The 15497-nt window shown below is 38.0% G+C and overlaps 1 pseudogene; it reads right to left on the reverse strand.

Annotated features, from left to right (window-relative positions):
- Positions 1 to 14248: 14248 nt before the first annotated feature.
- LOC138141740 (golgin subfamily A member 7 pseudogene) lies at positions 14249 to 15284 on the reverse strand (annotated as a pseudogene).
- Positions 15285 to 15497: the final 213 nt, after the last annotated feature.

The raw sequence follows: 15497 nt of genomic DNA on the forward strand, positions 1-15497 counted from the left end.
TTGCCCTTTTCAGTTCAAGGCAAAGATACTGGAGTTCCTGGACCTAGGAGCTTGTGTTGTATTGACTTTGGCAGAATTCCAGTCCAGGTGTTGCTGCTAGCTGGTAGTGAAGTGCTGAGAGGCCAGGGTGCCAGGACTCAAGCCCAAGGGGAGTTTGGGGCTTGAAGCTTTGTAGGACTGTACTCTGTAAGAATTGAGTTAAGCCGTGGCCTAATCCCCCTCTTCTCCTCAGAGGCTGAGGTGATATGTGGAAGGATTATGTGCCCATTTGCATTTTTTTTCTTACTATACCTTTAAAGTAAGTGTTCCTTTGTAAAAGCCAATCTGACCATTAAGTGGTTAAATGGAACTAAGGTATAGTGTACTCCTAAAATTGAGGTAAAACACAACCAGTGAGGGATTGAGCCAATGACAGAAACTAGAGACCCTCCCCCAAACATCCTTCCTGGTACCAGAGAACCCTGGGAAATGGGTGAAATATAACATACCTGATCTGCAGGTATTTGGGGGCTAGGGTAGTCACTGTAATATACAATTAAAAAGAAAAGCAATCTGTATGTAATAAAGAGCTGCAGTTTCGTGCACAATCCTCTTTTTCTGTTCTTCTAAATGTGTAGAATTGCCCATTAGGTGTTTAGGAAATTTAGAATAAAAATAAAAATTTAAAGTAAACTCTTTGAGAGCAGGTACTGTTTCACTTTTATCTTTGTAACATAGCACAGTGCCTAGATTTAAGTTATGGTCAGAAAATACCTCTTAATTTCAATCATTCCATTGCTCACCAGTCTGGTTCCCAAAGTCATCCCAGGAACAATATTTCTCTGTCATTTACTAGTTGTGTGATTTGCCTTGAGGAAATAGTTTAATTTCTGAATCTCAGTTTCCTCACCTACAATATTTAAAATAGTAACAATAATAATAATAGAACGTTGTTAGGAAAAGTGCTTTGTAAACTGTAAAGTGCTAAATAAATATGAATCATCACACATTAGTATTTTCAATGACTCATATACACTTAGGTGCTTTTGTTTTGACACAAGTGACTGGTTGAAAGGTGCAAAAGGATATGAAGTAATATTGGGAATGTTAATATTTCAGACACTTTTATTTGCTCTTCCATTTCTAGTCTCTGAGATCATTAAGTGAGAATTACTGACATTCCTGGAGTTTGCCAGTTATCCCCCATATAGTGACCTTCGGATATTTGGTTCATCATTCTGAGCTTTAGTTTTTTATTCTATAAAAAGAGGCCAAGAATCCTTCTCACTCAATTACCTCCAAAAATTATGCTGAGGATGAATGTAAGTAGACATAAATTTCAGGTGAGAATTTCACCTAAAGTCTAAGTATTATATTTTCACAAAAATATGATTTTCTTGAGGATTAATACAAGTTAATGATCTAGACAAAAGGAACTAAAAAAAAATCCACCCAACCTTGTGAGATAGTCTTAGTATTCTTAGTATTATACTTAGTGTTCTTAGTATTATACAATCCTAGTTGCTTCCACCATTTATGGGTTGTTTTAAGACTAAACTTTAAACTCTGGCAATAAATCGGTTTTGTCATAAAGCCAGACAGATTCTCATACTGCAGTGGTATGCTTGGAGATATCACCTTCATCTCTGTAGCTACAGAAGAAAAAAATAGTGCAAATGCCTGTAGCATAGCCCATCATACTTATTCTTGCCTGAGAAATATTTGTTTTAGGAGCCATTCTTTGAATGCCATTGCTATGACATAGAAAGACTTTCTCAATGTTTATTTCAGCATACCAGACTACATCTACCACTCCTTGGCTCTAGTCGTTAGAATGTCTGAGGAGGAGAAAAGATTTAAGGCAAAACTGAAAGATCTTGCAGAAGATAATTTCTTCTCTTCTTTAACCACCACACTATCACCCAACCCTTTTTATTCTTGGCTCAGTGAGGTCACAGGAGCACCACCATTCTGGGCAATTAAAACATGCCTGCGCTAATGATCTAAGTCAGCGTGAGCTTTTGTTCCGGGTTTAGTTATAAAATTCCTTAATCCTTCTAACAATTGCTCACCTTCTGCTCTTTGTATTTTCCTTTCTAAGAACTACAAAAGCTGAGAATCATTTTAATGTTCCCTGAAACGTAAACAGGACCTTGTCTAATGCTGTCTTGACTTTTGATCTCCTGAAATTGGTTCTTATGATGTCTTGGGATCACAGATTTAGAGCTTGAAGGGCATTGAATTTGAAGTCAGGGGGGTTTGGATTCAAATCCCTGGGTGACCCTGGGCAAGTTACCTGCCCTCTTTAGGTTTTGGTTTCTTCATCTGCAACATGGGGTCAGATTGCACTTGATGACCTCTCAGGTCACTTCCAGCTCTGATCTGTGATCCTATGAATCCCAGAGGTCATTGGGTTCAACTCCCTCATATTTTCAGATGAGGAAACAGACCCCCAAATGAGGCTATAAGTTTCCTCGGTAGGAAGAGTAAATAGGAGAGAGTTTGGAACCCACATCTTCCCGACTGCAAATGCATCATTGTTCTCACTACACCAGGCTTGTTAAGGATCCACTTTATAGTCATGTCTCATTTGCAACTGTTTGTCTCTGGGCCTGTGCTTGAAGCCTTTGTGGTCTGCCAACACCTATAAGAGCTCACACTCCATTGGCATGACTTTCAGCATGGCAACTATGGCAAAAACAAATACCAGCTCAGACATTCTGTCTCACTCTGATTTTATCTTCTCACTCCAGGCAGCCATGAAGCAGGGAGAAAGCTGGTACCCTTGTTAGGAAGGCAGCAGTTACTGTCTTTTTTCCTGACAGGTCAACTGCTTTGTCTCCCTGATTTTGGTAACAGTTTTTCATTAACATTGGGAAGCTGTTTTTCCAAGGTCTAACATTTGAAATAGACAGGAAAATAGACAATTGATGAGCATTAAGGGTTTTGATGCTGGCCCACAGAAAAAGGGTGAACTTCTCTTTGTTTCTGTGTTCTCCAGTTTTTCTTATGTGTGCTGCACTGGTTGTGGGAAACAGGGAGCCCCAGGTAGATCAGGACCTGCAGAATCAGGTAGTCTTCCAGTTACATGCTTAACAATAGGAAGGAGGTTTGAGACTCAAGGCAGTCCAAATGTGGGTTAAGGGGCCTGTAGGGATTTAGGTAGGCAAGCAACAAAGAGAGAAGGAGAGAATTTATGTAGCACCTACTGTGTTCCAGGAACTTCACAAATACTATCTCATTTGATCCTCACAATAACCCTGGGAGGTAGGAAATGCTAATATTATCCTCATTTTACAGTTGAGGCAACTTATGCAGACAAAGTTTAAATGACTCATCTGGGGTCACACAGTTAATGTGTGAGACCAACTTTGAACTCAGGTTTTTCTGACTCCAGGTCCACTGTTCTATGTAAGAGGCACTGGCTCAATGGAGCAAGCAGCAATATTTATTTATTTATTTATTTATTCATTCATTCATTCATTCATTCATTCACTCACTCAACAAGCATTAATTGACTGTTATCCTAGAAAAGCTCACATTCTCTTGGAAGGGGGAATGAGGCATTAGGGAAATAGAGATAAGAAAATATAAAATGTATGTGGAGTAAATACAATTCTTTTGGGGGGAGGATACTAGCAACTAGGAGAAGCAGGATGGGTCTTGCTTGGGAGGTAGCATGAAACTGGGGTTTCTGAAAGGTGGAGATCATGGAGGAACGCATTCCAGACATGGGGAACAGCCTGTGAAAAGGCACAGAGATATACGATAGAATGTCATGTACTGAGAAGATTTTAACTTCACGGTTGATGGTGTCAAGTGAAGGGAGTTAAAGGATGAGGAAGATTTATGCCTGTTTTCAAGCTTCAGAGGGTATAGTGGAGAGGGAGAGAATGCAAATTAGGGAAGTAACAATTTCAAGAGGAGAATTACCAGAGAAGATGAAATGAGATGGGAAGTCTATAAGAAAAGGGGTTGACCTTGGTAAGAAGTGAAGTCACTTTATCAGAGACTGGAGTCAAGGAGGAAGGGAGGTTGGGGTATGATGTCAAGGGGGTTCTGAAATATAGAATAAGGAAGAAGAGGGGGTTTTCCATGAATATTTTCTATTTTCTCAATAAAATATGAAATGAGGTCCTTTGCTGATAGGGTCAAACAAGGTATGGTGAGGAAGTCTTGAGGAGAATGGAAATGGTTCATAGCACTCAGTGTAATAAAGTTGATTAGGGATAGTAAAAGGATTATCTTACTTGCTGTAAGAGCCTATTTTAGATTGGGTAACATAAACCTAAGAGGACTTAGCCTGGTTAGGTGACTTCTTCCTTTACCATTCAGCAGCACATGAGTAAGAACAGGTGGGCAGATGGTGGGAGTAATCCAGAGTTGAGGTTTGGCAATCTGTGCATGCAATAATAGGAGACAGAATGAGGGATTTGAAAGGAGAAGACAGTGTCTAGTTGAACTGGTTAACTATTAGGTCTTCTGATGCTTTCTATCACATCTGTGATGATTTCTCTATCATGATGCATTCTATTTTAAATAAATTGCTTTTGTTTTGATGAAGTCATATGATAAATTGTGACTGGTCTAAGGGGGAAGAGGAGATTCAATGGATAAAGGTCCAAATATTATTGTTAGTAAGTTCTGATTTCCAAAGTAGGCACATTTCTGGGATAGTAGTCTGGAACCCTGCTACAATAATAAAAAATGTCAATATTTCTCAAATTAACTTACAGATTTAATAAAATACCTCCCAAAATATCAATAGGCTAATTAATGGAATTAGATAAAAAATAACAAACTTAATATGAAAAAATTGACAGCTCAAACTATTTTTAAAATAACAAAAAAAGAGTACAAATAAAACAAAATAGACTAATGCTTTTGGTCAAATTCAATAAGACCAAATCCAATAAGGATAAATATAAATTCTTTTACTTAGGAATAGAAAAATCAAATTCATAAGTAAAAGATATGGAAGGCTTGGATAACCATCAGTTCTGGAAAAGATCTTGGGGTTTTAGTGGACTGAAAACCTAGCATAAGTCAGCAGCGTCATATAGCAACTAAAAGGTTAATGTGATCTTAAGCTGCACAGGAGTCAGGGGGCAGAGCTTCCAGGAATAAAGAGATCATATTCCTGTATATTCTGTCCATGTCAGACTTCATCTGAATTATTGAGTTCAGTTCTGGGTGGCATGGTTTGAGAAGGGCACTGATAGGGCAGTGTCCAAAGGACAACCCATTACATATGAGAATTGGTTTAGGAAACTGGGCATATTTAATTGGGAAAAGAGAAGATTCATGGGAGATACGGTAGCTCTCTTCAAGTATTTTAAGAGCTGTCATGGGGGAAAGGGATTGGATTTGTTCTTCTTGACCACAAAAGAATCAGGAGAAAAGAATAGAAACTTTAAAGAATGTAATTTAGGCTTGATTTTAGGAAAAAAATTCCTAATAATGTTCTTTAAAAATGGAATGGGTTGCCTTGAAAGGTAATAAGCCATTCCTTCTTGGAGATTTTCAAGGAGAGGATGAATGACCTCTTTTTAGACATGTTATAAAGGGTAATCTTTTGGTATATGGGTTAGACTAGAGGACCACGAGGTCCCTTTTAACTCAAATTTTGTGATCATGAGCATGTGTTGCGTTCGCTATGTGTGTTTCCTAATGATCTGTGTTCCCTATGCCCCTTCCATGTCTGATTTCTAGAATATGAATTCTCTACATGTGTCTTCTACTGGTGGCACAGTATTAACCTGTGGGTAAGTGTACCTCTATGAGCACAGGAATCCTTCTTGTTGCTTCTTTTGCTATGCTGTTTAATTAAAAATCTTTTGCTTTCAACTAACAAGTTCTTTAGTTGGTTGGTAAAAAGAAACACATCACTGGGGGCTCATAAGCTGTGAGTTTATGGCAATACTGAGCCACAATGTACCTTGAATCTCAGGTGGCCTCCATGGGACCCATATGTGAGGGTGCCCTGGGTGGTACAGTCTAATACTTTACATCTATTCTATTGTTATATGTTGTTCTTGCGGAAATATCCTCTAATTCATTCTCCCATATGGAATTGTTTTTTTAGTTTGCATTTACAATCTTTTTGGGATATAGGTCAAGGTTGAAAATAATTATACCTATTTTATGAGTTCAGAAACAAGCAGAAAAAAATGAAACAACTTGTCTGAACATCAGAAAACTCCTCAATGCCTCAATATACCCAGTATTTTTTCCTCCTTACTTTTTCTGTAGAGGTGAGAGCAGATTATTGACCATTTGGAGAGGAGTGGAAAGAAGAGCATATGATTCACTGAGTGCTGTCTCTCTGGTGACTTAATATCTATTTCTTCATAGGCAGGATTAGTGGCCAAGAGACAGAATGCTCTGTAACCCATGACCAATTCCCCTGAGTCATTCCATCAGTAGCCAAATTACTATTAAAGTAAATCAGACAGTGATGAAAGGAGACTGAATAAAGGAGTATGAACCTTCTTCTCTATGAACCTTTTCATTTTCTCTTTTTAGGCTCATCTTATTTTTAGAAAGTATAATTTTTCCTCTTTATCTTGGCAAATGAGAGTTTTGGCAAAACTTGAATATGACTATTTCCTCCTAGTATCCTTCCTGATTATTATAGAAACTAGGGAGAAAAAATAGAATAAAAAAACCATAGGTGTGGAAAGGGTTTTCAGAGGCTATGTAGTTTATTCTACCTAAAGTCCTAAGCATTGCAGGTATCTCCATATCCCTAAAGATATCCATCAGATAGATGTTTTCAAAATGTGATCTGGGGACCTCTGAGGGTTCCCAAGGTCTTTTTAAGGGGTCTGTGAGGTTAAAACTGTGTAAAAATATTACTCAAATGTTTTCATTTATAATATGGTAAATGTTGACAGATATAACCTTCATAAACAAAAGCTCTTTAGGAGAGTTCTCAATAATTTTTAAAAGCGTAATTCTGAGACTAAAACATGTGAGAATCACTGCCACAGGAAATTATTTCATAATAACCTTTGGTTACCCATTCAAGAAGGAATCAAACAAGATTTTAATTAATTAATTTTTTCTTTCCACCCTGTGGCCCTCTGATTCACTAAGCATTACCAAAGACTTCTCAATTGTCAAATCTAATGGTCTTTTCTCTGTCCTGATGTACTATGACCCCTCTATAGCCTTTGATCATTACCTCTTCCTGGATATTCCATCTTTCAAGGTTCTTGTAAGTCTATCCTCTAGTGGTTTTTCTTCTCTCTGCCTGACCATTCCTCAAGTCTGCTTTGCTGGATTTTTAAGTCATAACCATTAATTATGAGTGTCCCCTAAAGATCTGTCCTTGGACCCTCTTCTCTTCCACTTCTATACTATTTCACTTGGTAATCTCTTCAGTTCTCATGGGTTCAATATCATCATTATACTGATGATTCCCAGATCTATACAATCCAACTGTATTCCCTCTCCTTGACTCCAGTCCTATATCACCAATTGCTTTTTAGGTATCTTGATGTCTAAATAATAAATATGTTGTTGGATGGCCTATAAACGTTTCCAACTCAACATGTCCAAAATAAAAATCATTATCTTTACTCCCCAAACCCTCCCTTTCCCCAAACTTCCTTATTACTATTTAGGGCATCATCATTTTCTTAGTCACTAATGACCAAAATCTCAGTGTCATCCTCAACTCTTCACTTGCTTTCACTCCATGTATACAATCTGTGGCCAAATGTTGTCATTTCAGTTTTTGTCATTCCTCTTGTATATATCACCTTCTTCCCACTAGTATAATCACCACTCTAGTTCAGGTCCTCAGTCCCTCTTGCCTGGACTATTGCCAAAGTGATTTTTCCAGAGCATCTATCTGCAACCTCACTTCTCAGTAAACTACATTGGTTCCCTATTGCTTTAAGGATCAATTGTAAAGTCCTCTGCTATTTGAAACCGTCTAGAACTCAACTCCTTCCTGTTTTCAGTATCCTTATACTTTACTCCTTCAGATACTTAACAATCCAGTTTCACTTCTTACATGTTGTTTTTTGCACTCACTGTTCCCCAGGCCTGGAATACTCTACTCTTTACCTCCACCTCTTAGTTACCCCTGCTTCATTTAAGACTTAGCTCATCTAACCTTCATGGGGAACTCCGTTTAAGGACCTACCAGGATTTTTGCCCATTCATTCTCATTTGTTCTCACAATAATTTATCTTTGATCCATATAAAACATTTTTCAAGGTAGGTAGTACATGTAATGGGGACTGGCATATACAGAGAGTATGTCTGTATCTTCCCATGTGGAATATTCTACATAACTTGTGTCTGGAAGAGTTGCAGCTGTGTAATAGAAGGGCATTGGAGAGTCCTTGGAGCATGATGCATAGGCATTTTATAACTGAATTTGGTCTGCTAATCAGTAATGGATAATAGTCCCTTTGATTGACTGCATTTGCAGAACTGGAACTGAGGAAGCCTTCAAAAAAGCCTTGTTAACTTTGGACTTATTTTTCCCAACTGTTTGCTCCTGATGGGTCTTTTTTATTCTCCTTATGGTGTCTGGTGAGAAACAGTGCTATAAGGGGAGAGGTCTTGGGCCTTCTCCCCTGAGGCCAATATCTGGCCCCATGGAAACCACTTTTGCCTCTTTGTTATGTTATTTTTTTCCTTTTAGGGGAAGAAATTAGAGACTCTGACCTTGTAAATTTTGAAAGATCAGGAGATTGAGCCTCTGATGTCCAGGTTTTGCAGTGATCCTACACAGATGTCCCAAGGACCAAGGAGTGACCTTTGGGACCTAATCCATTGGTAGCTGAGATAAGGACTTATCCAGCAGTGATGCCACAATTATATATGAACTTTGTGGTACCAGTGCTATGTAGAAATGGGTCTAAGTCTAAGCCTGCTCTCCCCGGAGACCAAGGTGGTAAAAACAACTGTGTGTTCTAAGATGTTGGGAGAAAATGTTTATATTTTCATTCTTGCTAATATATATATGTGTGTGTGTATATATATATATATATATAAATGTTATATGTATTTATATAACAAAAACACAGGTATATATGTATATACATACATGCACACACATTTATTTTTGTAAAAACTAATTAATGTTAAGTGGAACTGGGGTGCTACTCACTGGGACTTAAGGTGTGTATAGGGAGCATAGCCAGTGGGAGATCAACCTGATGGCATTAGAGAACAAATACCCCCCAACCCCTCAAAATACTGAGAAAACTGAGGGGAAGATGGATCAGCCTAGCTCTGAGAGAGGAAGCCAGAGCACGCTTGCTGCCTATGGAAGGGAAAATAGCGGCACAGAAGATTGTAATGGGTGACAAGGTTGGGACTGAAGCTCTCAATTCTGTGGTTTTTCCACTAGAATACTGCCTCTGTAATGACAACTTCACTGTATCTTTTCATGAACTTTCATTAAGACACATTCTTTGAATTTTTAAAATATCTTTTGTTTTTTATAGTCCGAATTTTCCCCTGTAATCTTTCCCCCCCAGAGAACCGTTCCATATAACAAATAATTTTTGGAAGAAAAAAGAAAAGGAGGAAATAGAGGAAAAAATTAGTGAAAACTATCAGTACATAAAAAACAATCTGATGATGTATACAATTCTCCATGCCTGTGAACCTGCAAAGGAAGGCAGAGGAATATCATGTTATATATCTTCTTTGGGGCCATGCTTGTTCTTTATAATTTTGTGACAGTGATTTTTGGCAGTTTTGGGTAGTTGTTCTTCCATTTATATTGTTGTCATTTGTATATATTGTTTTCTTTGCTCTTCTTACTTCATTTTTCATCAGTTCATTTATGTTTTTCTGTGCTTCTTTTCATTCATCTTGTTTGTTCTTTCTCACATACAACAATTTGTTTAGCTCAGAGAGGGAACCTGTGGCCTTGAGGCCACACATGGCCCTCTAGGTCTTCAAGTATGACCCTTGTTTTTCCAACACTTTAGGACCTAGAGGGCCACATGTGACCTCGAGTGCAAAGGTTCCCTACTCTTGATTTAGTCATTCTCTAACTGATTGGCATCTAATTTATTTCTAGATCTTTGCCACTAGAAAAAGTTCTGCTATAAATATTTTAGTGTATATCAGACCATTCTTTTTTTCCTTATCAATGACCTCCTTGTGGACACAGTTATATTTGTAGACAGGAGGAAAACAGTTCAGTGAGAGAGGTGAATGATTGTGCTGTCCCCAGTGAGTACATCCCTCCATGCCACATTCTTCTAGTCACTATGGTTCAATTCTGAGGTGGAAACTTGGCTGCAGAGAGGTCACATAGAAAACTGGCTTTGTAGTCAGGAATATTTGACTTCAAGTCTCTGATGTATATTAATCACGTGACTGTGGAAAAGTCCCTAAACCTTAATACCCTAGGAAACTAAGACCCTAAGTTGCAAAGAAGGGGCAATCTTCATTGGTCAAAGGAATTTCCTAATGGGTATTCTCCCTACCAATGAAAATATTAAAAACGTATAAACATCTATCTGTCTATTTTTCTATCCACACACACTCAAAAAAATTGGCTGTGACTTTCCTGTACTGATTTGATATGATGCATCACTTAGAACAAAATTGCTTGTTCTAGGCAGCCTTCATTGTAAGGTTAATAATTCTTGTTTTTTTAAAAAAATAAAAGTTGGGGGGATAGAGAAAAAAAAGAAGAAAGCTGTCCTTGAGAACAACTAAACAAGCATTAGGCTTTCTGGGCTGACTGCAGCTAATTTTTCAATAGGCATGTGGTTTGATCAGGTTAAACATTTACAAGCACTTTTTCATTCTCTTTTACCTTCTACTTCTCTTAAATATCATGTCAGGAAGATGACATTTTGAGATTTCTTTGGCTCCCCCGTTGTTTAGACTTCAACAATTTGCTCCACACAAAAGATGAGTCATTGTCTTTTGTGCTTGATTTCTGAAGAAACGATAACAGCAATTGCCTTACATTATTTTTTTAAACCTTGAGTTAACGTGCTTTTGCTTGTCCAGTTCTGATTTTTTCCCTGAGCATTAGCAGACTGAAAAAAAGAGGTACATACAACAAACCCCCCCTTTTCTTTGTGTCTAATTCTGTAGTTTGCATAGTACATTACAATAGTTCATGAAATGATGATCATTATTGTGCATAATAGTGTAATAATAACACTTCACAGTCACTCTGCCCATTGTTCAAAGACATGCCTATCATATTTCACCAAATAACAGGATTAAAGACTCAACTTTTTTCTCTGGGTTCATAGCCTGGGACAATGCCCTGAGCCCTCAGTAAATACTTTTGGATCATGGTTTCTGTCCTTTCCATTCTAAATTCTTCCCCTATGTCTAACCACATACGATCATAGATTTTGAGCAAGAAGGGATCTTAGAGGATAATCTGACCCAGTTCCCTCATTTTATAGATGAGGAAACTGAGACCTAGAGAAGTTAGATGACTTGCCCAAGGCCACAAAAGTAGTAAAATATAGCAACTAACATTTATGTAGTGCTTTAAGGTTTATAATTGGCTTCACATATATTAACTCATTTGATTCTTATAATAACTCTAAGAGGTAAGTGCTATTATCCTCATTTTACAGATAAGGAAACTAAGACATGGAGTTAAGAGCTATAGTGTTGTATGCAGAAATGCAAATGGGATAGTATATAATAATAGCTAACATTTATATAGTGCTACTATGGACCAGGCACTGTGCTGAGCACTTTACAATTGTTTTCTCATTGAATCCTCACAACAACCCTGGGAGGTAGTAGATGCTATACCCAGAGGTTAAGTGACTTACCCAGGGTCACACAGTTAGTAAGTGTAGAGACTCAGGTCTTTCCAATTCCCAGGCCTGATGCCACCTAGTTGCCCTGGTCCAGTATATACCTGGATCATTACATGGAAGGGGTCAAGTGTAAGACAATTAAAAAAGTAGGAAAAGAGTCAGGTGCTGAAAAGCTTTACATTCTCCCCCATTAGATTATGAGTTCCTTAAGAGAAGGGACTATGGTGGGGGGAGGTATTTTATATATTGTAATTACCCATTTTGTCTAAATTATCTGCCTTATTGGTATTATTTCTGATGATTTACTTTATTTTCTTTTCAATTGTGAATTCTTTTTTGATTTATTGATACAATTAGTTTTTCATCTCTTTTAGAAAAATCAGACTTGGCAACTCTATCTAGTTTATTTTAAACCTAGTTCCTAGTTTTAATTATAATTTTTTTGCTTTCAGTTTTATTAATCTTTTTTTTCATTTTCAGAGTTTTTACTTGGTTGCTTAGTTGGGGTTTTTTTGATTTGTTCTTCAAGTCTGGTCTTTTTAGTGGCATACTCAAATCATTCATTTGTTCTTTCTCACTTGTTGATGAAAGCATTTACAAATATAAATTTCCCCCTACAAACAGCTTTTGCTGAATTCCATCAGTTTTGATATATTGTCTCATTACTGTCCTTTTCTTTGATTAAATTTTCTATTGTTTCTATAATTTGTTCTTTGATCTATCTGGGCCTGGCTAATCTGGAGAAAAATCTCTGGGAACTTTGAAGAAAGAATGGGGATGACAAGATCAAACAAAGGTTTTTAGAGATGAAGGAGATACAGGGGTGTTTGTACTAAGCAAGAAAGGAGCCAATAGGTAGGGAGATACTGAACTGCATCAAGCTTTGGAAAAAGGCCTAGTCCTACAATCAATAAACGGGCATCCATTAAGGGATATGAAGGGAAAAGGTGGGGGAGGGGAATAGCATTTATGAAGTACCTACTATGTACCTCGCACTATGCTAAGTCCTTTACAAATATCAGGCACTGTGCTAGGTGCTGGGGATACAAAGACAAATATAATATACTCCTAAGGAAATATAAATTTAAAAAGTTCTTACCCTCAAGGAGCTTATATTCTATCAAGGGGATACAAGAATACATAAATATATAATACAGTGTAGGAAATGAAGTAGGTAAAGGAGAAATTGGGGGGGAAGGTCTAAGCATATTGGGGAATGAAGATACTAATAACTAGAAGGATCAGGAAAGGTTACTGGAAGAAGTGGCCCATGAGCTGAGTCTTAAAGGGAAAAGATTCCAAAAGGTCATGATTGTTCAGGAGAGAATTGCTAGCATAGGGAACAAGTTGTACAAATGCATAGGGCAATCAATAAATGAACATATTCAGTAAGGACCTTTGGTATGATAGACACTGAGCTAGGTGTTGAGCCTGTCATATAATAGATACATAGAGAAATATGAAATAGTCCCTGCCCCCAAGGAGTTTACATTCTTTGGGAGATCCAATTTTGCTGAAACACGCAATACATTAAGGGGAGTAACATGAAGTAAGGTAGGTAAGCACAATGGCCACAAAAACCAATGTTGCTATTCTTCCTTAGTTTTCAAAGAGGACCAAGGACATTGACAGGGTGATGTCTATTTTTTTTTTTATCAAGCAAATATAACAGAGAGACTATTTAAGAAAATTTTACTAACAAAATAATATTTGGGTAAAGTTATTGCAATGGATGTGAAAGGCAGACAGACATACTGTTACAGGCTATAGAAAAACAAAAAGGATTTTATACAATTAAAATATTGAACAAGCCTCCAGGATTTAGGTGAATGACTAACAAATCCATAACAGAAATTAAATCTGGGAGATTAGACCCAGTATTAACACCTACAATATCACTGGGTGCTGAGTGTCTGAGCCCAGGATTCGATCTCCAGGTCATTCCAACACTGGAGCCGGTGCTCTTACTCGCTGAGCCACCTGGCCGCCCTGATTAACTTAATTTCAAGGTCTTGGAAAACACTGTCATGAAGAATGTAGGTAGAAGAAAAACAAATATTAAATTAGATTTTTAGGAGTTTTACTCAGGAAACCTTCATATTATTTTACCTGAACTAATTACAAGATTTATGTGCATCCTGAATACTGAATTCAAGAAAGGGGTATGATTCATAAGTTTTGCCAGTGGAAATAGTTAAAATAAGCACATACACTATTATTCCTACCAAATTATTTTCCCCGTAAGTTATACTTATAATAAAGCCATAAAGAAAATGTTCGTTACACCTGCTTATTACACATTAAGGGACAGAGCAAGGATGTCTATAGGTCTGATGGTTTAAGCATCCACTTTATTGTGCTTACATAGTTTTAATAAAACAAGCAACATATACTACATCCTCCCAATGTTCATGGCAATGCAGTAATGATATAAAATTCTCCAAGGAGAATCAAGGTAACTGGAAATCACATGAAATACTAGTTCACTTAGTAATAAGTGCTACATTAAAAACAAATAGCATTATACATTATCTTTCCAATGAGCATTAGTATGAGAAACTAACAGTAGAAACAGATCTGGAAATCCTGTGAGTTCCTTGAGGTCTGGGAGATGTGTCAGCAGGCCACAGGCATAGTTTACCCCTTATCACAAACCATGCCCGGAAGAAAAAACATTCTTCAATTTAGGGGAAAAGAAACCAAACCTGGGTACGACTTGCTGAAATAAAAAAACAAACAAACCACCTGGTAGAGATGACAGCATAAATACTGAGCAGAACCAATAGTCCTAGTGGCAGATAAGAAATGGATTTTGAATTGGACTGATTTACACAGCTCATTTTATTAAATTGTTTTGAATTTTAAAAAGTGAAATGCTTCATTATATTTTCTCAGAAATAACTACAAAGATTACAGAGTCTTACACAGTTTAAAGACACAAAGTGGATGCGGAGGGACTAGATGTCACCCCAGGAGCGGGATTTTAGAAAGTTAGTCCTTGGAGTAGAATGGCACCGTGGCTCCGGCAGCAGATACAAAGGAATGATGCTTGGAGAGGAGATGGGGGACACTCTGCAGTTGGCCGGTGGACAGAAGAGAATCCCATTCTGAGATGGACTCTTAGACTCCACTGCTCATGCCTCTGTCTTCATAAATGGTAATTTCAATAACACGGAGTCCTCTCTCAACTGGGTCTGTCAGAAGGAGGCCCTGTGAAGCGTAAGTCTTCACATTCTGTTCCTGAATATATTTGGTGATTTTCTTCAGAACCTTCTCATAATGTGTTTCCATGCACAAAAAGATAGTATATGCCGTCAAACAAGCTAAACAGCCTTCAAGGTAAGATTGACCCCCAAGCTTTTCTGCTTCTGCATAAAGATTATTTAGAGTACAAACCGTTTCTTCAAACTGCTGCCAGTCAATCCGGTTCTCCAACTCGGCGGGGAACTTGGTCTGGAACTGGCACCGGGTGCTGGGCTGGATGAAGGAGACCTTGCCGGACACTGGCGCTTGCTGCGGCCTCATGGCGGGCGGGGCCGGGCCAGGCCGCCTCCTCCGTGGCTCTCCAGTGGCTGTCGTGCGGCCTCGACAGGGTGATGTCTTGACTAGTGAGTAAATTGGATTTAAGTGAGACAGCTTCACAAAGTTCTCAGCCTCACCCCCTCTTCCAGAGTCATTGAAATCTAGTGGCAAGACAAAAGTCAGGATGACTGACAATTTCCGTCTTTAATGTCTGAC

Source organism: Petaurus breviceps, unplaced genomic scaffold (genome assembly GCF_028583685.1).
Source record: "Petaurus breviceps papuanus isolate PSGF00001 unplaced genomic scaffold, PetGlider_PUasm1.0 90466, whole genome shotgun sequence".
Lineage (NCBI taxonomy): Eukaryota > Metazoa > Chordata > Mammalia > Diprotodontia > Petauridae > Petaurus > Petaurus breviceps.